Raw genomic sequence first — 18,009 nt, 5'->3', positions numbered from 1 at the left:
CTACAAAGTTGAAGACAAAAATAAAGTAATTGCACGCTTGTTTGCCGTTTTTTCGCAATTCCTTATTTTTTTTTTAATTTCTTAGTTTAACGCATATTATGTTTTAACCCGCATAACTTTACGGATGCGATCATACCAGCACTAATGCACCGGATCCCATCAGAACTCCGCAGTTAAGTGTGCTTGGGCGAGAGTAGTACTAGGATGGGTGACCTCCTGGGAAGTCCTCGTGTTGCATCCCCTTTTGCCGTTTTTTCGCAATTCCTTATTTTTTTTTTTAATTTCTTAGAAGCCTCGGATGAATACGAAGTGAACTACAAAGTTGAAGACAAAAATAAAGTAATTGCACGCTTGTTTGCCGTTTTTTCGCAATTCCTTATTTTTTTTTTAATTTCTTAGTTTAACGCATATTATGTTTTAACCCGCATAACTTTACGGATGCGATCATACCAGCACTAATGCACCGGATCCCATCAGAACTCCGCAGTTAAGTGTGCTTGGGCGAGAGTAGTACTAGGATGGGTGACCTCCTGGGAAGTCCTCGTGTTGCATCCCCTTTTGCCGTTTTTTCGCAATTCCTTATTTTTTTTTTTAATTTCTTAGAAGCCTCGGATGAATACGAAGTGAACTACAAAGTTGAAGACAAAAATAAAGTAATTGCACGCTTGTTTGCCGTTTTTTCGCAATTCCTTATTTTTTTTTTAATTTCTTAGTTTAACGCATATTATGTTTTAACCCGCATAACTTTACGGATGCGATCATACCAGCACTAATGCACCGGATCCCATCAGAACTCCGCAGTTAAGTGTGCTTGGGCGAGAGTAGTACTAGGATGGGTGACCTCCTGGGAAGTCCTCGTGTTGCATCCCCTTTTGCCGTTTTTTCGCAATTCCTTATTTTTTTTTTTAATTTCTTAGAAGCCTCGGATGAATACGAAGTGAACTACAAAGTTGAAGACAAAAATAAAGTAATTGCACGCTTGTTTGCCGTTTTTTTCGCAATTCCTTATTTTTTTTTTAATTTCTTAGTTTAACGCATATTATGTTTTAACCCGCATAACTTTACGGATGCGATCATACCAGCACTAATGCACCGGATCCCATCAGAACTCCGCAGTTAAGTGTGCTTGGGCGAGAGTAGTACTAGGATGGGTGACCTCCTGGGAAGTCCTCGTGTTGCATCCCCTTTTGCCGTTTTTTCGCAATTCCTTATTTTTTTTTTTAATTTCTTAGAAGCCTCGGATGAATACGAAGTGAACTACAAAGTTGAAGACAAAAATAAAGTAATTGCACGCTTGTTTGCCGTTTTTTTCGCAATTCCTTATTTTTTTTTTAATTTCTTAGTTTAACGCATATTATGTTTTAACCCGCATAACTTTACGGATGCGATCATACCAGCACTAATGCACCGGATCCCATCAGAACTCCGCAGTTAAGTGTGCTTGGGCGAGAGTAGTACTAGGATGGGTGACCTCCTGGGAAGTCCTCGTGTTGCATCCCCTTTTGCCGTTTTTTCGCAATTCCTTATTTTTTTTTTTAATTTCTTAGAAGCCTCGGATGAATACGAAGTGAACTACAAAGTTGAAGACAAAAATAAAGTAATTGCACGCTTGTTTGCCGTTTTTTCGCAATTCCTTATTTTTTTTTTAATTTCTTAGTTTAACGCATATTATGTTTTAACCCGCATAACTTTACGGATGCGATCATACCAGCACTAATGCACCGGATCCCATCAGAACTCCGCAGTTAAGTGTGCTTGGGCGAGAGTAGTACTAGGATGGGTGACCTCCTGGGAAGTCCTCGTGTTGCATCCCCTTTTGCCGTTTTTTCGCAATTCCTTATTTTTTTTTTTAATTTCTTAGAAGCCTCGGATGAATACGAAGTGAACTACAAAGTTGAAGACAAAAATAAAGTAATTGCACGCTTGTTTGCCGTTTTTTCGCAATTCCTTATTTTTTTTTTAATTTCTTAGTTTAACGCATATTATGTTTTAACCCGCATAACTTTACGGATGCGATCATACCAGCACTAATGCACCGGATCCCATCAGAACTCCGCAGTTAAGTGTGCTTGGGCGAGAGTAGTACTAGGATGGGTGACCTCCTGGGAAGTCCTCGTGTTGCATCCCCTTTTGCCGTTTTTTTCGCAATTCCTTATTTTTTTTTTTAATTTCTTAGAAGCCTCGGATGAATACGAAGTGAACTACAAAGTTGAAGACAAAAATAAAGTAATTGCACGCTTGTTTGCCGTTTTTTCGCAATTCCTTATTTTTTTTTTAATTTCTTAGTTTAACGCATATTATGTTTTAACCCGCATAACTTTACGGATGCGATCATACCAGCACTAATGCACCGGATCCCATCAGAACTCCGCAGTTAAGTGTGCTTGGGCGAGAGTAGTACTAGGATGGGTGACCTCCTGGGAAGTCCTCGTGTTGCATCCCCTTTTGCCGTTTTTTCGCAATTCCTTATTTTTTTTTTAATTTCTTAGAAGCCTCGGATGAATACGAAGTGAACTACAAAGTTGAAGACAAAAATAAAGTAATTGCACGCTTGTTTGCCGTTTTTTCGCAATTCCTTATTTTTTTTTTAATTTCTTAGTTTAACGCATATTATGTTTTAACCCGCATAACTTTACGGATGCGATCATACCAGCATAAGCACCGGATCCATCAGAACTCCGCAGTTAAGGTGCTTGGCGAGAGTAGTACTAGGATGGGTGACTCCTGGGAAGTCTCGTGTTGCATCCCTTTTGCCGTTTTTTCGCAATTCCTTATTTTTTTTTTAATTTCTTAGAAGCCTCGGATGAATACGAAGTGAACTACAAAGTTGAAGACAAAAATAAAGTAATTGCACGCTTGTTTGCCGTTTTTTCGCAATTCCTTATTTTTTTTTTAATTTCTTAGTTTAACGCATATTATGTTTTAACCCGCATAACTTTACGGATGCGATCATACCAGCACTAATGCACCGGATCCCATCAGAACTCCGCAGTTAAGTGTGCTTGGGCGAGAGTAGTACTAGGATGGGTGACCTCCTGGGAAGTCCTCGTGTTGCATCCCCTTTTGCCGTTTTTTCGCAATTCCTTATTTTTTTTTTTAATTTCTTAGAAGCCTCGGATGAATACGAAGTGAACTACAAAGTTGAAGACAAAAATAAAGTAATTGCACGCTTGTTTGCCGTTTTTTCGCAATTCCTTATTTTTTTTTTAATTTCTTAGTTTAACGCATATTATGTTTTAACCCGCATAACTTTACGGATGCGATCATACCAGCACTAATGCACCGGATCCCATCAGAACTCCGCAGTTAAGTGTGCTTGGGCGAGAGTAGTACTAGGATGGGTGACCTCCTGGGAAGTCCTCGTGTTGCATCCCCTTTTGCCGTTTTTTCGCAATTCCTTATTTTTTTTTTTAATTTCTTAGAAGCCTCGGATGAATACGAAGTGAACTACAAAGTTGAAGACAAAAATAAAGTAATTGCACGCTTGTTTGCCGTTTTTTCGCAATTCCTTATTTTTTTTTTAATTTCTTAGTTTAACGCATATTATGTTTTAACCCGCATAACTTTACGGATGCGATCATACCAGCACTAATGCACCGGATCCCATCAGAACTCCGCAGTTAAGTGTGCTTGGGCGAGAGTAGTACTAGGATGGGTGACCTCCTGGGAAGTCCTCGTGTTGCATCCCCTTTTGCCGTTTTTTCGCAATTCCTTATTTTTTTTTTTAATTTCTTAGAAGCCTCGGATGAATACGAAGTGAACTACAAAGTTGAAGACAAAAATAAAGTAATTGCACGCTTGTTTGCCGTTTTTTCGCAATTCCTTATTTTTTTTTTAATTTCTTAGTTTAACGCATATTATGTTTTAACCCGCATAACTTTACGGATGCGATCATACCAGCACTAATGCACCGGATCCCATCAGAACTCCGCAGTTAAGTGTGCTTGGGCGAGAGTAGTACTAGGATGGGTGACCTCCTGGGAAGTCCTCGTGTTGTGTTGCATCCCCTTTTGCCGTTTTTTCGCAATTCCTTATTTTTTTTTTTAATTTCTTAGAAGCCTCGGATGAATACGAAGTGAACTACAAAGTTGAAGACAAAAATAAAGTAATTGCACGCTTGTTTGCCGTTTTTTCGCAATTCCTTATTTTTTTTTTAATTTCTTAGTTTAACGCATATTATGTTTTAACCCGCATAACTTTACGGATGCGATCATACCAGCACTAATGCACCGGATCCCATCAGAACTCCGCAGTTAAGTGTGCTTGGGCGAGAGTAGTACTAGGATGGGTGACCTCCTGGGAAGTCCTCGTGTTGCATCCCCTTTTGCCGTTTTTTCGCAATTCCTTATTTTTTTTTTTAATTTCTTAGAAGCCTCGGATGAATACGAAGTGAACTACAAAGTTGAAGACAAAAATAAAGTAATTGCACGCTTGTTTGCCGTTTTTTCGCAATTCCTTATTTTTTTTTTAATTTCTTAGTTTAACGCATATTATGTTTTAACCCGCATAACTTTACGGATGCGATCATACCAGCACTAATGCACCGGATCCCATCAGAACTCCGCAGTTAAGTGTGCTTGGGCGAGAGTAGTACTAGGATGGGTGACCTCCTGGGAAGTCCTCGTGTTGCATCCCCTTTTGCCGTTTTTTCGCAATTCCTTATTTTTTTTTTTAATTTCTTAGAAGCCTCGGATGAATACGAAGTGAACTACAAAGTTGAAGACAAAAATAAAGTAATTGCACGCTTGTTTGCCGTTTTTTCGCAATTCCTTATTTTTTTTTTAATTTCTTAGTTTAACGCATATTATGTTTTAACCCGCATAACTTTACGGATGCGATCATACCAGCACTAATGCACCGGATCCCATCAGAACTCCGCAGTTAAGTGTGCTTGGGCGAGAGTAGTACTAGGATGGGTGACCTCCTGGGAAGTCCTCGTGTTGCATCCCCTTTTGCCGTTTTTTCGCAATTCCTTATTTTTTTTTTTAATTTCTTAGAAGCCTCGGATGAATACGAAGTGAACTACAAAGTTGAAGACAAAAATAAAGTAATTGCACGCTTGTTTGCCGTTTTTTCGCAATTCCTTATTTTTTTTTTAATTTCTTAGTTTAACGCATATTATGTTTTAACCCGCATAACTTTACGGATGCGATCATACCAGCACTAATGCACCGGATCCCATCAGAACTCCGCAGTTAAGTGTGCTTGGGCGAGAGTAGTACTAGGATGGGTGACCTCCTGGGAAGTCCTCGTGTTGCATCCCCTTTTGCCGTTTTTTCGCAATTCCTTATTTTTTTTTTAATTTCTTAGAAGCCTCGGATGAATACGAAGTGAACTACAAAGTTGAAGACAAAAATAAAGTAATTGCACGCTTGTTTGCCGTTTTTTCGCAATTCCTTATTTTTTTTTTAATTTCTTAGTTTAACGCATATTATGTTTTAACCCGCATAACTTTACGGATGCGATCATACCAGCACTAATGCACCGGATCCCATCAGAACTCCGCAGTTAAGTGTGCTTGGGCGAGAGTAGTACTAGGATGGGTGACCTCCTGGGAAGTCCTCGTGTTGCATCCCCTTTTGCCGTTTTTTCGCAATTCCTTATTTTTTTTTTTAATTTCTTAGAAGCCTCGGATGAATACGAAGTGAACTACAAAGTTGAAGACAAAAATAAAGTAATTGCACGCTTGTTTGCCGTTTTTTCGCAATTCCTTATTTTTTTTTTAATTTCTTAGTTTAACGCATATTATGTTTTAACCCGCATAACTTTACGGATGCGATCATACCAGCACTAATGCACCGGATCCCATCAGAACTCCGCAGTTAAGTGTGCTTGGGCGAGAGTAGTACTAGGATGGGTGACCTCCTGGGAAGTCCTCGTGTTGCATCCCCTTTTGCCGTTTTTTCGCAATTCCTTATTTTTTTTTTAATTTCTTAGAAGCCTCGGATGAATACGAAGTGAACTACAAAGTTGAAGACAAAAATAAAGTAATTGCACGCTTGTTTGCCGTTTTTTCGCAATTCCTTATTTTTTTTTTAATTTCTTAGTTTAACGCATATTATGTTTTAACCCGCATAACTTTACGGATGCGATCATACCAGCACTAATGCACCGGATCCCATCAGAACTCCGCAGTTAAGTGTGCTTGGGCGAGAGTAGTACTAGGATGGGTGACCTCCTGGGAAGTCCTCGTGTTGCATCCCCTTTTGCCGTTTTTTCGCAATTCCTTATTTTTTTTTTTAATTTCTTAGAAGCCTCGGATGAATACGAAGTGAACTACAAAGTTGAAGACAAAAATAAAGTAATTGCACGCTTGTTTGCCGTTTTTTCGCAATTCCTTATTTTTTTTTTAATTTCTTAGTTTAACGCATATTATGTTTTAACCCGCATAACTTTACGGATGCGATCATACCAGCACTAATGCACCGGATCCCATCAGAACTCCGCAGTTAAGTGTGCTTGGGCGAGAGTAGTACTAGGATGGGTGACCTCCTGGGAAGTCCTCGTGTTGCATCCCCTTTTGCCGTTTTTTCGCAATTCCTTATTTTTTTTTTTAATTTCTTAGAAGCCTCGGATGAATACGAAGTGAACTACAAAGTTGAAGACAAAAATAAAGTAATTGCACGCTTGTTTGCCGTTTTTTCGCAATTCCTTATTTTTTTTTTAATTTCTTAGTTTAACGCATATTATGTTTTAACCCGCATAACTTTACGGATGCGATCATACCAGCACTAATGCACCGGATCCCATCAGAACTCCGCAGTTAAGTGTGCTTGGGCGAGAGTAGTACTAGGATGGGTGACCTCCTGGGAAGTCCTCGTGTTGCATCCCCTTTTGCCGTTTTTTCGCAATTCCTTATTTTTTTTTTTAATTTCTTAGAAGCCTCGGATGAATACGAAGTGAACTACAAAGTTGAAGACAAAAATAAAGTAATTGCACGCTTGTTTGCCGTTTTTTCGCAATTCCTTATTTTTTTTTTAATTTCTTAGTTTAACGCATATTATGTTTTAACCCGCATAACTTTACGGATGCGATCATACCAGCACTAATGCACCGGATCCCATCAGAACTCCGCAGTTAAGTGTGCTTGGGCGAGAGTAGTACTAGGATGGGTGACCTCCTGGGAAGTCCTCGTGTTGCATCCCCTTTTGCCGTTTTTTCGCAATTCCTTATTTTTTTTTTAATTTCTTAGAAGCCTCGGATGAATACGAAGTGAACTACAAAGTTGAAGACAAAAATAAAGTAATTGCACGCTTGTTTGCCGTTTTTTCGCAATTCCTTATTTTTTTTTTAATTTCTTAGTTTAACGCATATTATGTTTTAACCCGCATAACTTTACGGATGCGATCATACCAGCACTAATGCACCGGATCCCATCAGAACTCCGCAGTTAAGTGTGCTTGGGCGAGAGTAGTACTAGGATGGGTGACCTCCTGGGAAGTCCTCGTGTTGCATCCCCTTTTGCCGTTTTTTCGCAATTCCTTATTTTTTTTTTTAATTTCTTAGAAGCCTCGGATGAATACGAAGTGAACTACAAAGTTGAAGACAAAAATAAAGTAATTGCACGCTTGTTTGCCGTTTTTTCGCAATTCCTTATTTTTTTTTTAATTTCTTAGTTTAACGCATATTATGTTTTAACCCGCATAACTTTACGGATGCGATCATACCAGCACTAATGCACCGGATCCCATCAGAACTCCGCAGTTAAGTGTGCTTGGGCGAGAGTAGTACTAGGATGGGTGACCTCCTGGGAAGTCCTCGTGTTGCATCCCCTTTTGCCGTTTTTTCGCAATTCCTTATTTTTTTTTTTAATTTCTTAGAAGCCTCGGATGAATACGAAGTGAACTACAAAGTTGAAGACAAAAATAAAGTAATTGCACGCTTGTTTGCCGTTTTTTCGCAATTCCTTATTTTTTTTTTAATTTCTTAGTTTAACGCATATTATGTTTTAACCCGCATAACTTTACGGATGCGATCATACCAGCACTAATGCACCGGATCCCATCAGAACTCCGCAGTTAAGTGTGCTTGGGCGAGAGTAGTACTAGGATGGGTGACCTCCTGGGAAGTCCTCGTGTTGCATCCCCTTTTGCCGTTTTTTCGCAATTCCTTATTTTTTTTTTTAATTTCTTAGAAGCCTCGGATGAATACGAAGTGAACTACAAAGTTGAAGACAAAAATAAAGTAATTGCACGCTTGTTTGCCGTTTTTTCGCAATTCCTTATTTTTTTTTTAATTTCTTAGTTTAACGCATATTATGTTTTAACCCGCATAACTTTACGGATGCGATCATACCAGCACTAATGCACCGGATCCCATCAGAACTCCGCAGTTAAGTGTGCTTGGGCGAGAGTAGTACTAGGATGGGTGACCTCCTGGGAAGTCCTCGTGTTGCATCCCCTTTTGCCGTTTTTTCGCAATTCCTTATTTTTTTTTTTAATTTCTTAGAAGCCTCGGATGAATACGAAGTGAACTACAAAGTTGAAGACAAAAATAAAGTAATTGCACGCTTGTTTGCCGTTTTTTCGCAATTCCTTATTTTTTTTTTAATTTCTTAGTTTAACGCATATTATGTTTTAACCCGCATAACTTTACGGATGCGATCATACCAGCACTAATGCACCGGATCCCATCAGAACTCCGCAGTTAAGTGTGCTTGGGCGAGAGTAGTACTAGGATGGGTGACCTCCTGGGAAGTCCTCGTGTTGCATCCCCTTTTGCCGTTTTTTCGCAATTCCTTATTTTTTTTTTTAATTTCTTAGAAGCCTCGGATGAATACGAAGTGAACTACAAAGTTGAAGACAAAAATAAAGTAATTGCACGCTTGTTTGCCGTTTTTTCGCAATTCCTTATTTTTTTTTTAATTTCTTAGTTTAACGCATATTATGTTTTAACCCGCATAACTTTACGGATGCGATCATACCAGCACTAATGCACCGGATCCCATCAGAACTCCGCAGTTAAGTGTGCTTGGGCGAGAGTAGTACTAGGATGGGTGACCTCCTGGGAAGTCCTCGTGTTGCATCCCCTTTTGCCGTTTTTTCGCAATTCCTTATTTTTTTTTTTAATTTCTTAGAAGCCTCGGATGAATACGAAGTGAACTACAAAGTTGAAGACAAAAATAAAGTAATTGCACGCTTGTTTGCCGTTTTTTCGCAATTCCTTATTTTTTTTTTAATTTCTTAGTTTAACGCATATTATGTTTTAACCCGCATAACTTTACGGATGCGATCATACCAGCACTAATGCACCGGATCCCATCAGAACTCCGCAGTTAAGTGTGCTTGGGCGAGAGTAGTACTAGGATGGGTGACCTCCTGGGAAGTCCTCGTGTTGCATCCCCTTTTGCCGTTTTTTCGCAATTCCTTATTTTTTTTTTTAATTTCTTAGAAGCCTCGGATGAATACGAAGTGAACTACAAAGTTGAAGACAAAAATAAAGTAATTGCACGCTTGTTTGCCGTTTTTTCGCAATTCCTTATTTTTTTTTTAATTTCTTAGTTTAACGCATATTATGTTTTAACCCGCATAACTTTACGGATGCGATCATACCAGCACTAATGCACCGGATCCCATCAGAACTCCGCAGTTAAGTGTGCTTGGGCGAGAGTAGTACTAGGATGGGTGACCTCCTGGGAAGTCCTCGTGTTGCATCCCCTTTTGCCGTTTTTTCGCAATTCCTTATTTTTTTTTTTAATTTCTTAGAAGCCTCGGATGAATACGAAGTGAACTACAAAGTTGAAGACAAAAATAAAGTAATTGCACGCTTGTTTGCCGTTTTTTCGCAATTCCTTATTTTTTTTTTAATTTCTTAGTTTAACGCATATTATGTTTTAACCCGCATAACTTTACGGATGCGATCATACCAGCACTAATGCACCGGATCCCATCAGAACTCCGCAGTTAAGTGTGCTTGGGCGAGAGTAGTACTAGGATGGGTGACCTCCTGGGAAGTCCTCGTGTTGCATCCCCTTTTGCCGTTTTTTCGCAATTCCTTATTTTTTTTTTTAATTTCTTAGAAGCCTCGGATGAATACGAAGTGAACTACAAAGTTGAAGACAAAAATAAAGTAATTGCACGCTTGTTTGCCGTTTTTTCGCAATTCCTTATTTTTTTTTTAATTTCTTAGTTTAACGCATATTATGTTTTAACCCGCATAACTTTACGGATGCGATCATACCAGCACTAATGCACCGGATCCCATCAGAACTCCGCAGTTAAGTGTGCTTGGGCGAGAGTAGTACTAGGATGGGTGACCTCCTGGGAAGTCCTCGTGTTGCATCCCCTTTTGCCGTTTTTTCGCAATTCCTTATTTTTTTTTTTAATTTCTTAGAAGCCTCGGATGAATACGAAGTGAACTACAAAGTTGAAGACAAAAATAAAGTAATTGCACGCTTGTTTGCCGTTTTTTCGCAATTCCTTATTTTTTTTTTAATTTCTTAGTTTAACGCATATTATGTTTTAACCCGCATAACTTTACGGATGCGATCATACCAGCACTAATGCACCGGATCCCATCAGAACTCCGCAGTTAAGTGTGCTTGGGCGAGAGTAGTACTAGGATGGGTGACCTCCTGGGAAGTCCTCGTGTTGCATCCCCTTTTGCCGTTTTTTCGCAATTCCTTATTTTTTTTTTTAATTTCTTAGAAGCCTCGGATGAATACGAAGTGAACTACAAAGTTGAAGACAAAAATAAAGTAATTGCACGCTTGTTTGCCGTTTTTTCGCAATTCCTTATTTTTTTTTTAATTTCTTAGTTTAACGCATATTATGTTTTAACCCGCATAACTTTACGGATGCGATCATACCAGCACTAATGCACCGGATCCCATCAGAACTCCGCAGTTAAGTGTGCTTGGGCGAGAGTAGTACTAGGATGGGTGACCTCCTGGGAAGTCCTCGTGTTGCATCCCCTTTTGCCGTTTTTTCGCAATTCCTTATTTTTTTTTTTAATTTCTTAGAAGCCTCGGATGAATACGAAGTGAACTACAAAGTTGAAGACAAAAATAAAGTAATTGCACGCTTGTTTGCCGTTTTTTCGCAATTCCTTATTTTTTTTTTAATTTCTTAGTTTAACGCATATTATGTTTTAACCCGCATAACTTTACGGATGCGATCATACCAGCACTAATGCACCGGATCCCATCAGAACTCCGCAGTTAAGTGTGCTTGGGCGAGAGTAGTACTAGGATGGGTGACCTCCTGGGAAGTCCTCGTGTTGCATCCCCTTTTGCCGTTTTTTCGCAATTCCTTATTTTTTTTTTTAATTTCTTAGAAGCCTCGGATGAATACGAAGTGAACTACAAAGTTGAAGACAAAAATAAAGTAATTGCACGCTTGTTTGCCGTTTTTTCGCAATTCCTTATTTTTTTTTTAATTTCTTAGTTTAACGCATATTATGTTTTAACCCGCATAACTTTACGGATGCGATCATACCAGCACTAATGCACCGGATCCCATCAGAACTCCGCAGTTAAGTGTGCTTGGGCGAGAGTAGTACTAGGATGGGTGACCTCCTGGGAAGTCCTCGTGTTGCATCCCCTTTTGCCGTTTTTTCGCAATTCCTTATTTTTTTTTTTAATTTCTTAGAAGCCTCGGATGAATACGAAGTGAACTACAAAGTTGAAGACAAAAATAAAGTAATTGCACGCTTGTTTGCCGTTTTTTCGCAATTCCTTATTTTTTTTTTAATTTCTTAGTTTAACGCATATTATGTTTTAACCCGCATAACTTTACGGATGCGATCATACCAGCACTAATGCACCGGATCCCATCAGAACTCCGCAGTTAAGTGTGCTTGGGCGAGAGTAGTACTAGGATGGGTGACCTCCTGGGAAGTCCTCGTGTTGCATCCCCTTTTGCCGTTTTTTCGCAATTCCTTATTTTTTTTTTAATTTCTTAGAAGCCTCGGATGAATACGAAGTGAACTACAAAGTTGAAGACAAAAATAAAGTAATTGCACGCTTGTTTGCCGTTTTTTCGCAATTCCTTATTTTTTTTTTAATTTCTTAGTTTAACGCATATTATGTTTTAACCCGCATAACTTTACGGATGCGATCATACCAGCACTAATGCACCGGATCCCATCAGAACTCCGCAGTTAAGTGTGCTTGGGCGAGAGTAGTACTAGGATGGGTGACCTCCTGGGAAGTCCTCGTGTTGCATCCCCTTTTGCCGTTTTTTCGCAATTCCTTATTTTTTTTTTTAATTTCTTAGAAGCCTCGGATGAATACGAAGTGAACTACAAAGTTGAAGACAAAAATAAAGTAATTGCACGCTTGTTTGCCGTTTTTTCGCAATTCCTTATTTTTTTTTTAATTTCTTAGTTTAACGCATATTATGTTTTAACCCGCATAACTTTACGGATGCGATCATACCAGCACTAATGCACCGGATCCCATCAGAACTCCGCAGTTAAGTGTGCTTGGGCGAGAGTAGTACTAGGATGGGTGACCTCCTGGGAAGTCCTCGTGTTGCATCCCCTTTTGCCGTTTTTTCGCAATTCCTTATTTTTTTTTTTAATTTCTTAGAAGCCTCGGATGAATACGAAGTGAACTACAAAGTTGAAGACAAAAATAAAGTAATTGCACGCTTGTTTGCCGTTTTTTCGCAATTCCTTATTTTTTTTTTAATTTCTTAGTTTAACGCATATTATGTTTTAACCCGCATAACTTTACGGATGCGATCATACCAGCACTAATGCACCGGATCCCATCAGAACTCCGCAGTTAAGTGTGCTTGGGCGAGAGTAGTACTAGGATGGGTGACCTCCTGGGAAGTCCTCGTGTTGCATCCCCTTTTGCCGTTTTTTCGCAATTCCTTATTTTTTTTTTTAATTTCTTAGAAGCCTCGGATGAATACGAAGTGAACTACAAAGTTGAAGACAAAAATAAAGTAATTGCACGCTTGTTTGCCGTTTTTTCGCAATTCCTTATTTTTTTTTTAATTTCTTAGTTTAACGCATATTATGTTTTAACCCGCATAACTTTACGGATGCGATCATACCAGCACTAATGCACCGGATCCCATCAGAACTCCGCAGTTAAGTGTGCTTGGGCGAGAGTAGTACTAGGATGGGTGACCTCCTGGGAAGTCCTCGTGTTGCATCCCCTTTTGCCGTTTTTTCGCAATTCCTTATTTTTTTTTTAATTTCTTAGAAGCCTCGGATGAATACGAAGTGAACTACAAAGTTGAAGACAAAAATAAAGTAATTGCACGCTTGTTTGCCGTTTTTTCGCAATTCCTTATTTTTTTTTTAATTTCTTAGTTTAACGCATATTATGTTTTAACCCGCATAACTTTACGGATGCGATCATACCAGCACTAATGCACCGGATCCCATCAGAACTCCGCAGTTAAGTGTGCTTGGGCGAGAGTAGTACTAGGATGGGTGACCTCCTGGGAAGTCCTCGTGTTGCATCCCCTTTTGCCGTTTTTTCGCAATTCCTTATTTTTTTTTTTAATTTCTTAGAAGCCTCGGATGAATACGAAGTGAACTACAAAGTTGAAGACAAAAATAAAGTAATTGCACGCTTGTTTGCCGTTTTTTCGCAATTCCTTATTTTTTTTTTAATTTCTTAGTTTAACGCATATTATGTTTTAACCCGCATAACTTTACGGATGCGATCATACCAGCACTAATGCACCGGATCCCATCAGAACTCCGCAGTTAAGTGTGCTTGGGCGAGAGTAGTACTAGGATGGGTGACCTCCTGGGAAGTCCTCGTGTTGCATCCCCTTTTGCCGTTTTTTCGCAATTCCTTATTTTTTTTTTTAATTTCTTAGAAGCCTCGGATGAATACGAAGTGAACTACAAAGTTGAAGACAAAAATAAAGTAATTGCACGCTTGTTTGCCGTTTTTTCGCAATTCCTTATTTTTTTTTTAATTTCTTAGTTTAACGCATATTATGTTTTAACCCGCATAACTTTACGGATGCGATCATACCAGCACTAATGCACCGGATCCCATCAGAACTCCGCAGTTAAGTGTGCTTGGGCGAGAGTAGTACTAGGATGGGTGACCTCCTGGGAAGTCCTCGTGTTGCATCCCCTTTTGCCGTTTTTTCGCAATTCCTTATTTTTTTTTTAATTTCTTAGAAGCCTCGGATGAATACGAAGTGAACTACAAAGTTGAAGACAAAAATAAAGTAATTGCACGCTTGTTTGCCGTTTTTTCGCAATTCCTTATTTTTTTTTTAATTTCTTAGTTTAACGCATATTATGTTTTAACCCGCATAACTTTACGGATGCGATCATACCAGCACTAATGCACCGGATCCCATCAGAACTCCGCAGTTAAGTGTGCTTGGGCGAGAGTAGTACTAGGATGGGTGACCTCCTGGGAAGTCCTCGTGTTGCATCCCCTTTTGCCGTTTTTTCGCAATTCCTTATTTTTTTTTTTAATTTCTTAGAAGCCTCGGATGAATACGAAGTGAACTACAAAGTTGAAGACAAAAATAAAGTAATTGCACGCTTGTTTGCCGTTTTTTCGCAATTCCTTATTTTTTTTTTAATTTCTTAGTTTAACGCATATTATGTTTTAACCCGCATAACTTTACGGATGCGATCATACCAGCACTAATGCACCGGATCCCATCAGAACTCCGCAGTTAAGTGTGCTTGGGCGAGAGTAGTACTAGGATGGGTGACCTCCTGGGAAGTCCTCGTGTTGCATCCCCTTTTGCCGTTTTTTCGCAATTCCTTATTTTTTTTTTTAATTTCTTAGAAGCCTCGGATGAATACGAAGTGAACTACAAAGTTGAAGACAAAAATAAAGTAATTGCACGCTTGTTTGCCGTTTTTTCGCAATTCCTTATTTTTTTTTTAATTTCTTAGTTTAACGCATATTATGTTTTAACCCGCATAACTTTACGGATGCGATCATACCAGCACTAATGCACCGGATCCCATCAGAACTCCGCAGTTAAGTGTGCTTGGGCGAGAGTAGTACTAGGATGGGTGACCTCCTGGGAAGTCCTCGTGTTGCATCCCCTTTTGCCGTTTTTTCGCAATTCCTTATTTTTTTTTTTAATTTCTTAGAAGCCTCGGATGAATACGAAGTGAACTACAAAGTTGAAGACAAAAATAAAGTAATTGCACGCTTGTTTGCCGTTTTTTCGCAATTCCTTATTTTTTTTTTAATTTCTTAGTTTAACGCATATTATGTTTTAACCCGCATAACTTTACGGATGCGATCATACCAGCACTAATGCACCGGATCCCATCAGAACTCCGCAGTTAAGTGTGCTTGGGCGAGAGTAGTACTAGGATGGGTGACCTCCTGGGAAGTCCTCGTGTTGCATCCCCTTTTGCCGTTTTTTCGCAATTCCTTATTTTTTTTTTTAATTTCTTAGAAGCCTCGGATGAATACGAAGTGAACTACAAAGTTGAAGACAAAAATAAAGTAATTGCACGCTTGTTTGCCGTTTTTTCGCAATTCCTTATTTTTTTTTTAATTTCTTAGTTTAACGCATATTATGTTTTAACCCGCATAACTTTACGGATGCGATCATACCAGCACTAATGCACCGGATCCCATCAGAACTCCGCAGTTAAGTGTGCTTGGGCGAGAGTAGTACTAGGATGGGTGACCTCCTGGGAAGTCCTCGTGTTGCATCCCCTTTTGCCGTTTTTTCGCAATTCCTTATTTTTTTTTTTAATTTCTTAGAAGCCTCGGATGAATACGAAGTGAACTACAAAGTTGAAGACAAAAATAAAGTAATTGCACGCTTGTTTGCCGTTTTTTCGCAATTCCTTATTTTTTTTTTAATTTCTTAGTTTAACGCATATTATGTTTTAACCCGCATAACTTTACGGATGCGATCATACCAGCACTAATGCACCGGATCCCATCAGAACTCCGCAGTTAAGTGTGCTTGGGCGAGAGTAGTACTAGGATGGGTGACCTCCTGGGAAGTCCTCGTGTTGCATCCCCTTTTGCCGTTTTTTCGCAATTCCTTATTTTTTTTTTTAATTTCTTAGAAGCCTCGGATGAATACGAAGTGAACTACAAAGTTGAAGACAAAAATAAAGTAATTGCACGCTTGTTTGCCGTTTTTTCGCAATTCCTTATTTTTTTTTTAATTTCTTAGTTTAACGCATATTATGTTTTAACCCGCATAACTTTACGGATGCGATCATACCAGCACTAATGCACCGGATCCCATCAGAACTCCGCAGTTAAGTGTGCTTGGGCGAGAGTAGTACTAGGATGGGTGACCTCCTGGGAAGTCCTCGTGTTGCATCCCCTTTTGCCGTTTTTTCGCAATTCCTTATTTTTTTTTTTAATTTCTTAGAAGCCTCGGATGAATACGAAGTGAACTACAAAGTTGAAGACAAAAATAAAGTAATTGCACGCTTGTTTGCCGTTTTTTCGCAATTCCTTATTTTTTTTTTAATTTCTTAGTTTAACGCATATTATGTTTTAACCCGCATAACTTTACGGATGCGATCATACCAGCACTAATGCACCGGATCCCATCAGAACTCCGCAGTTAAGTGTGCTTGGGCGAGAGTAGTACTAGGATGGGTGACCTCCTGGGAAGTCCTCGTGTTGCATCCCCTTTTGCCGTTTTTTCGCAATTCCTTATTTTTTTTTTAATTTCTTAGAAGCCTCGGATGAATACGAAGTGAACTACAAAGTTGAAGACAAAAATAAAGTAATTGCACGCTTGTTTGCCGTTTTTTCGCAATTCCTTATTTTTTTTTTAATTTCTTAGTTTAACGCATATTATGTTTTAACCCGCATAACTTTACGGATGCGATCATACCAGCACTAATGCACCGGATCCCATCAGAACTCCGCAGTTAAGTGTGCTTGGGCGAGAGTAGTACTAGGATGGGTGACCTCCTGGGAAGTCCTCGTGTTGCATCCCCTTTTGCCGTTTTTTCGCAATTCCTTATTTTTTTTTTTAATTTCTTAGAAGCCTCGGATGAATACGAAGTGAACTACAAAGTTGAAGACAAAAATAAAGTAATTGCACGCTTGTTTGCCGTTTTTTCGCAATTCCTTATTTTTTTTTTAATTTCTTAGTTTAACGCATATTATGTTTTAACCCGCATAACTTTACGGATGCGATCATACCAGCACTAATGCACCGGATCCCATCAGAACTCCGCAGTTAAGTGTGCTTGGGCGAGAGTAGTACTAGGATGGGTGACCTCCTGGGAAGTCCTCGTGTTGCATCCCCTTTTGCCGTTTTTTCGCAATTCCTTATTTTTTTTTTTAATTTCTTAGAAGCCTCGGATGAATACGAAGTGAACTACAAAGTTGAAGACAAAAATAAAGTAATTGCACGCTTGTTTGCCGTTTTTTCGCAATTCCTTATTTTTTTTTTAATTTCTTAGTTTAACGCATATTATGTTTTAACCCGCATAACTTTACGGATGCGATCATACCAGCACTAATGCACCGGATCCCATCAGAACTCCGCAGTTAAGTGTGCTTGGGCGAGAGTAGTACTAGGATGGGTGACCTCCTGGGAAGTCCTCGTGTTGCATCCCCTTTTGCCGTTTTTTCGCAATTCCTTATTTTTTTTTTTAATTTCTTAGAAGCCTCGGATGAATACGAAGTGAACTACAAAGTTGAAGACAAAAATAAAGTAATTGCACGCTTGTTTGCCGTTTTTTCGCAATTCCTTATTTTTTTTTTAATTTCTTAGTTTAACGCATATTATGTTTTAACCCGCATAACTTTACGGATGCGATCATACCAGCACTAATGCACCGGATCCCATCAGAACTCCGCAGTTAAGTGTGCTTGGGCGAGAGTAGTACTAGGATGGGTGACCTCCTGGGAAGTCCTCGTGTTGCATCCCCTTTTGCCGTTTTTTCGCAATTCCTTATTTTTTTTTTAATTTCTTAGAAGCCTCGGATGAATACGAAGTGAACTACAAAGTTGAAGACAAAAATAAAGTAATTGCACGCTTGTTTGCCGTTTTTTCGCAATTCCTTATTTTTTTTTTAATTTCTTAGTTTAACGCATATTATGTTTTAACCCGCATAACTTTC

General features: G+C 39.1%; 56 non-coding genes and 1 pseudogene across 56 annotated transcripts; all 57 read left to right on the top strand.

Moving 5' to 3' along the window:
- Nucleotides 1–122: 122 nt before the first annotated feature.
- Nucleotides 123–241, top strand: LOC130741983 (5S ribosomal RNA). Its single transcript, XR_009020850.1, has one exon. It is a non-coding gene; the product is annotated as a 5S ribosomal RNA (ribosomal RNA).
- Nucleotides 242–436: 195 nt separating this feature from the next.
- Nucleotides 437–555, top strand: LOC130741982 (5S ribosomal RNA). Its single transcript, XR_009020849.1, has one exon. It is a non-coding gene; the product is annotated as a 5S ribosomal RNA (ribosomal RNA).
- Nucleotides 556–750: 195 nt separating this feature from the next.
- LOC130741981 (5S ribosomal RNA) lies at nt 751–869 on the top strand. Its single transcript, XR_009020848.1, has one exon. It is a non-coding gene; the product is annotated as a 5S ribosomal RNA (ribosomal RNA).
- Nucleotides 870–1,065: 196 nt separating this feature from the next.
- On the top strand, nt 1,066–1,184 carry LOC130741980 (5S ribosomal RNA). The gene has a single exon (XR_009020847.1). It is a non-coding gene; the product is annotated as a 5S ribosomal RNA (ribosomal RNA).
- Nucleotides 1,185–1,380: 196 nt separating this feature from the next.
- Nucleotides 1,381–1,499, top strand: LOC130741979 (5S ribosomal RNA). The gene has a single exon (XR_009020846.1). It is a non-coding gene; the product is annotated as a 5S ribosomal RNA (ribosomal RNA).
- Nucleotides 1,500–1,694: 195 nt separating this feature from the next.
- Nucleotides 1,695–1,813, top strand: LOC130741978 (5S ribosomal RNA). Its single transcript, XR_009020845.1, has one exon. It is a non-coding gene; the product is annotated as a 5S ribosomal RNA (ribosomal RNA).
- Nucleotides 1,814–2,008: 195 nt separating this feature from the next.
- LOC130741976 (5S ribosomal RNA) lies at nt 2,009–2,127 on the top strand. Its single transcript, XR_009020843.1, has one exon. It is a non-coding gene; the product is annotated as a 5S ribosomal RNA (ribosomal RNA).
- Nucleotides 2,128–2,323: 196 nt separating this feature from the next.
- Nucleotides 2,324–2,442, top strand: LOC130741975 (5S ribosomal RNA). The gene has a single exon (XR_009020842.1). It is a non-coding gene; the product is annotated as a 5S ribosomal RNA (ribosomal RNA).
- Nucleotides 2,443–2,636: 194 nt separating this feature from the next.
- Nucleotides 2,637–2,748, top strand: LOC130742212 (5S ribosomal RNA; annotated as a pseudogene).
- Nucleotides 2,749–2,941: 193 nt separating this feature from the next.
- On the top strand, nt 2,942–3,060 carry LOC130741974 (5S ribosomal RNA). The gene has a single exon (XR_009020841.1). It is a non-coding gene; the product is annotated as a 5S ribosomal RNA (ribosomal RNA).
- Nucleotides 3,061–3,255: 195 nt separating this feature from the next.
- LOC130741973 (5S ribosomal RNA) lies at nt 3,256–3,374 on the top strand. Its single transcript, XR_009020840.1, has one exon. It is a non-coding gene; the product is annotated as a 5S ribosomal RNA (ribosomal RNA).
- A 195-nt stretch (nt 3,375–3,569) lies between these two features.
- Nucleotides 3,570–3,688, top strand: LOC130741972 (5S ribosomal RNA). The gene has a single exon (XR_009020839.1). It is a non-coding gene; the product is annotated as a 5S ribosomal RNA (ribosomal RNA).
- Nucleotides 3,689–3,883: 195 nt separating this feature from the next.
- On the top strand, nt 3,884–4,002 carry LOC130742124 (5S ribosomal RNA). The gene has a single exon (XR_009020990.1). It is a non-coding gene; the product is annotated as a 5S ribosomal RNA (ribosomal RNA).
- Nucleotides 4,003–4,202: 200 nt separating this feature from the next.
- Nucleotides 4,203–4,321, top strand: LOC130741971 (5S ribosomal RNA). The gene has a single exon (XR_009020838.1). It is a non-coding gene; the product is annotated as a 5S ribosomal RNA (ribosomal RNA).
- Nucleotides 4,322–4,516: 195 nt separating this feature from the next.
- On the top strand, nt 4,517–4,635 carry LOC130741970 (5S ribosomal RNA). The gene has a single exon (XR_009020837.1). It is a non-coding gene; the product is annotated as a 5S ribosomal RNA (ribosomal RNA).
- A 195-nt stretch (nt 4,636–4,830) lies between these two features.
- On the top strand, nt 4,831–4,949 carry LOC130741969 (5S ribosomal RNA). The gene has a single exon (XR_009020836.1). It is a non-coding gene; the product is annotated as a 5S ribosomal RNA (ribosomal RNA).
- A 195-nt stretch (nt 4,950–5,144) lies between these two features.
- Nucleotides 5,145–5,263, top strand: LOC130741968 (5S ribosomal RNA). Its single transcript, XR_009020835.1, has one exon. It is a non-coding gene; the product is annotated as a 5S ribosomal RNA (ribosomal RNA).
- Nucleotides 5,264–5,457: 194 nt separating this feature from the next.
- Nucleotides 5,458–5,576, top strand: LOC130741966 (5S ribosomal RNA). The gene has a single exon (XR_009020834.1). It is a non-coding gene; the product is annotated as a 5S ribosomal RNA (ribosomal RNA).
- A 195-nt stretch (nt 5,577–5,771) lies between these two features.
- LOC130741964 (5S ribosomal RNA) lies at nt 5,772–5,890 on the top strand. The gene has a single exon (XR_009020832.1). It is a non-coding gene; the product is annotated as a 5S ribosomal RNA (ribosomal RNA).
- Nucleotides 5,891–6,084: 194 nt separating this feature from the next.
- Nucleotides 6,085–6,203, top strand: LOC130741963 (5S ribosomal RNA). Its single transcript, XR_009020831.1, has one exon. It is a non-coding gene; the product is annotated as a 5S ribosomal RNA (ribosomal RNA).
- Nucleotides 6,204–6,398: 195 nt separating this feature from the next.
- On the top strand, nt 6,399–6,517 carry LOC130741962 (5S ribosomal RNA). The gene has a single exon (XR_009020830.1). It is a non-coding gene; the product is annotated as a 5S ribosomal RNA (ribosomal RNA).
- Nucleotides 6,518–6,712: 195 nt separating this feature from the next.
- Nucleotides 6,713–6,831, top strand: LOC130741961 (5S ribosomal RNA). Its single transcript, XR_009020829.1, has one exon. It is a non-coding gene; the product is annotated as a 5S ribosomal RNA (ribosomal RNA).
- Nucleotides 6,832–7,026: 195 nt separating this feature from the next.
- Nucleotides 7,027–7,145, top strand: LOC130741960 (5S ribosomal RNA). Its single transcript, XR_009020828.1, has one exon. It is a non-coding gene; the product is annotated as a 5S ribosomal RNA (ribosomal RNA).
- Nucleotides 7,146–7,339: 194 nt separating this feature from the next.
- LOC130741959 (5S ribosomal RNA) lies at nt 7,340–7,458 on the top strand. The gene has a single exon (XR_009020827.1). It is a non-coding gene; the product is annotated as a 5S ribosomal RNA (ribosomal RNA).
- A 195-nt stretch (nt 7,459–7,653) lies between these two features.
- On the top strand, nt 7,654–7,772 carry LOC130741958 (5S ribosomal RNA). The gene has a single exon (XR_009020826.1). It is a non-coding gene; the product is annotated as a 5S ribosomal RNA (ribosomal RNA).
- Nucleotides 7,773–7,967: 195 nt separating this feature from the next.
- LOC130741957 (5S ribosomal RNA) lies at nt 7,968–8,086 on the top strand. The gene has a single exon (XR_009020825.1). It is a non-coding gene; the product is annotated as a 5S ribosomal RNA (ribosomal RNA).
- A 195-nt stretch (nt 8,087–8,281) lies between these two features.
- On the top strand, nt 8,282–8,400 carry LOC130741956 (5S ribosomal RNA). The gene has a single exon (XR_009020824.1). It is a non-coding gene; the product is annotated as a 5S ribosomal RNA (ribosomal RNA).
- Nucleotides 8,401–8,595: 195 nt separating this feature from the next.
- Nucleotides 8,596–8,714, top strand: LOC130741955 (5S ribosomal RNA). Its single transcript, XR_009020823.1, has one exon. It is a non-coding gene; the product is annotated as a 5S ribosomal RNA (ribosomal RNA).
- A 195-nt stretch (nt 8,715–8,909) lies between these two features.
- LOC130741953 (5S ribosomal RNA) lies at nt 8,910–9,028 on the top strand. The gene has a single exon (XR_009020821.1). It is a non-coding gene; the product is annotated as a 5S ribosomal RNA (ribosomal RNA).
- Nucleotides 9,029–9,223: 195 nt separating this feature from the next.
- Nucleotides 9,224–9,342, top strand: LOC130741952 (5S ribosomal RNA). The gene has a single exon (XR_009020820.1). It is a non-coding gene; the product is annotated as a 5S ribosomal RNA (ribosomal RNA).
- Nucleotides 9,343–9,537: 195 nt separating this feature from the next.
- Nucleotides 9,538–9,656, top strand: LOC130741950 (5S ribosomal RNA). Its single transcript, XR_009020819.1, has one exon. It is a non-coding gene; the product is annotated as a 5S ribosomal RNA (ribosomal RNA).
- Nucleotides 9,657–9,851: 195 nt separating this feature from the next.
- LOC130741949 (5S ribosomal RNA) lies at nt 9,852–9,970 on the top strand. The gene has a single exon (XR_009020818.1). It is a non-coding gene; the product is annotated as a 5S ribosomal RNA (ribosomal RNA).
- Nucleotides 9,971–10,165: 195 nt separating this feature from the next.
- LOC130741948 (5S ribosomal RNA) lies at nt 10,166–10,284 on the top strand. Its single transcript, XR_009020817.1, has one exon. It is a non-coding gene; the product is annotated as a 5S ribosomal RNA (ribosomal RNA).
- A 195-nt stretch (nt 10,285–10,479) lies between these two features.
- Nucleotides 10,480–10,598, top strand: LOC130741947 (5S ribosomal RNA). The gene has a single exon (XR_009020816.1). It is a non-coding gene; the product is annotated as a 5S ribosomal RNA (ribosomal RNA).
- Nucleotides 10,599–10,793: 195 nt separating this feature from the next.
- Nucleotides 10,794–10,912, top strand: LOC130741946 (5S ribosomal RNA). The gene has a single exon (XR_009020815.1). It is a non-coding gene; the product is annotated as a 5S ribosomal RNA (ribosomal RNA).
- A 195-nt stretch (nt 10,913–11,107) lies between these two features.
- Nucleotides 11,108–11,226, top strand: LOC130741945 (5S ribosomal RNA). The gene has a single exon (XR_009020814.1). It is a non-coding gene; the product is annotated as a 5S ribosomal RNA (ribosomal RNA).
- A 195-nt stretch (nt 11,227–11,421) lies between these two features.
- LOC130741944 (5S ribosomal RNA) lies at nt 11,422–11,540 on the top strand. The gene has a single exon (XR_009020813.1). It is a non-coding gene; the product is annotated as a 5S ribosomal RNA (ribosomal RNA).
- Nucleotides 11,541–11,735: 195 nt separating this feature from the next.
- LOC130741943 (5S ribosomal RNA) lies at nt 11,736–11,854 on the top strand. Its single transcript, XR_009020812.1, has one exon. It is a non-coding gene; the product is annotated as a 5S ribosomal RNA (ribosomal RNA).
- A 194-nt stretch (nt 11,855–12,048) lies between these two features.
- LOC130741941 (5S ribosomal RNA) lies at nt 12,049–12,167 on the top strand. The gene has a single exon (XR_009020810.1). It is a non-coding gene; the product is annotated as a 5S ribosomal RNA (ribosomal RNA).
- Nucleotides 12,168–12,362: 195 nt separating this feature from the next.
- Nucleotides 12,363–12,481, top strand: LOC130741940 (5S ribosomal RNA). The gene has a single exon (XR_009020809.1). It is a non-coding gene; the product is annotated as a 5S ribosomal RNA (ribosomal RNA).
- A 195-nt stretch (nt 12,482–12,676) lies between these two features.
- Nucleotides 12,677–12,795, top strand: LOC130741939 (5S ribosomal RNA). Its single transcript, XR_009020808.1, has one exon. It is a non-coding gene; the product is annotated as a 5S ribosomal RNA (ribosomal RNA).
- Nucleotides 12,796–12,990: 195 nt separating this feature from the next.
- On the top strand, nt 12,991–13,109 carry LOC130741938 (5S ribosomal RNA). The gene has a single exon (XR_009020807.1). It is a non-coding gene; the product is annotated as a 5S ribosomal RNA (ribosomal RNA).
- A 194-nt stretch (nt 13,110–13,303) lies between these two features.
- Nucleotides 13,304–13,422, top strand: LOC130741937 (5S ribosomal RNA). Its single transcript, XR_009020806.1, has one exon. It is a non-coding gene; the product is annotated as a 5S ribosomal RNA (ribosomal RNA).
- Nucleotides 13,423–13,617: 195 nt separating this feature from the next.
- On the top strand, nt 13,618–13,736 carry LOC130741936 (5S ribosomal RNA). Its single transcript, XR_009020805.1, has one exon. It is a non-coding gene; the product is annotated as a 5S ribosomal RNA (ribosomal RNA).
- A 195-nt stretch (nt 13,737–13,931) lies between these two features.
- On the top strand, nt 13,932–14,050 carry LOC130741934 (5S ribosomal RNA). The gene has a single exon (XR_009020804.1). It is a non-coding gene; the product is annotated as a 5S ribosomal RNA (ribosomal RNA).
- A 194-nt stretch (nt 14,051–14,244) lies between these two features.
- Nucleotides 14,245–14,363, top strand: LOC130741933 (5S ribosomal RNA). The gene has a single exon (XR_009020803.1). It is a non-coding gene; the product is annotated as a 5S ribosomal RNA (ribosomal RNA).
- A 195-nt stretch (nt 14,364–14,558) lies between these two features.
- LOC130741932 (5S ribosomal RNA) lies at nt 14,559–14,677 on the top strand. Its single transcript, XR_009020802.1, has one exon. It is a non-coding gene; the product is annotated as a 5S ribosomal RNA (ribosomal RNA).
- Nucleotides 14,678–14,872: 195 nt separating this feature from the next.
- Nucleotides 14,873–14,991, top strand: LOC130741931 (5S ribosomal RNA). The gene has a single exon (XR_009020801.1). It is a non-coding gene; the product is annotated as a 5S ribosomal RNA (ribosomal RNA).
- A 195-nt stretch (nt 14,992–15,186) lies between these two features.
- LOC130741929 (5S ribosomal RNA) lies at nt 15,187–15,305 on the top strand. Its single transcript, XR_009020799.1, has one exon. It is a non-coding gene; the product is annotated as a 5S ribosomal RNA (ribosomal RNA).
- Nucleotides 15,306–15,500: 195 nt separating this feature from the next.
- Nucleotides 15,501–15,619, top strand: LOC130741928 (5S ribosomal RNA). The gene has a single exon (XR_009020798.1). It is a non-coding gene; the product is annotated as a 5S ribosomal RNA (ribosomal RNA).
- Nucleotides 15,620–15,814: 195 nt separating this feature from the next.
- Nucleotides 15,815–15,933, top strand: LOC130741927 (5S ribosomal RNA). The gene has a single exon (XR_009020797.1). It is a non-coding gene; the product is annotated as a 5S ribosomal RNA (ribosomal RNA).
- Nucleotides 15,934–16,128: 195 nt separating this feature from the next.
- On the top strand, nt 16,129–16,247 carry LOC130741926 (5S ribosomal RNA). Its single transcript, XR_009020796.1, has one exon. It is a non-coding gene; the product is annotated as a 5S ribosomal RNA (ribosomal RNA).
- A 195-nt stretch (nt 16,248–16,442) lies between these two features.
- On the top strand, nt 16,443–16,561 carry LOC130741925 (5S ribosomal RNA). The gene has a single exon (XR_009020795.1). It is a non-coding gene; the product is annotated as a 5S ribosomal RNA (ribosomal RNA).
- Nucleotides 16,562–16,755: 194 nt separating this feature from the next.
- On the top strand, nt 16,756–16,874 carry LOC130741924 (5S ribosomal RNA). Its single transcript, XR_009020794.1, has one exon. It is a non-coding gene; the product is annotated as a 5S ribosomal RNA (ribosomal RNA).
- Nucleotides 16,875–17,069: 195 nt separating this feature from the next.
- LOC130741923 (5S ribosomal RNA) lies at nt 17,070–17,188 on the top strand. The gene has a single exon (XR_009020793.1). It is a non-coding gene; the product is annotated as a 5S ribosomal RNA (ribosomal RNA).
- Nucleotides 17,189–17,383: 195 nt separating this feature from the next.
- Nucleotides 17,384–17,502, top strand: LOC130741922 (5S ribosomal RNA). Its single transcript, XR_009020792.1, has one exon. It is a non-coding gene; the product is annotated as a 5S ribosomal RNA (ribosomal RNA).
- A 195-nt stretch (nt 17,503–17,697) lies between these two features.
- LOC130741921 (5S ribosomal RNA) lies at nt 17,698–17,816 on the top strand. The gene has a single exon (XR_009020791.1). It is a non-coding gene; the product is annotated as a 5S ribosomal RNA (ribosomal RNA).
- Nucleotides 17,817–18,009: the final 193 nt, after the last annotated feature.

Source organism: Lotus japonicus, chromosome 2, assembly GCF_012489685.1.
Source record: "Lotus japonicus ecotype B-129 chromosome 2, LjGifu_v1.2".
Classification (NCBI taxonomy): domain Eukaryota; kingdom Viridiplantae; phylum Streptophyta; class Magnoliopsida; order Fabales; family Fabaceae; genus Lotus; species Lotus japonicus.
Note: the sequence above shows the minus strand (reverse complement) of the source record. Positions and strands in the feature narration are given on the sequence as shown.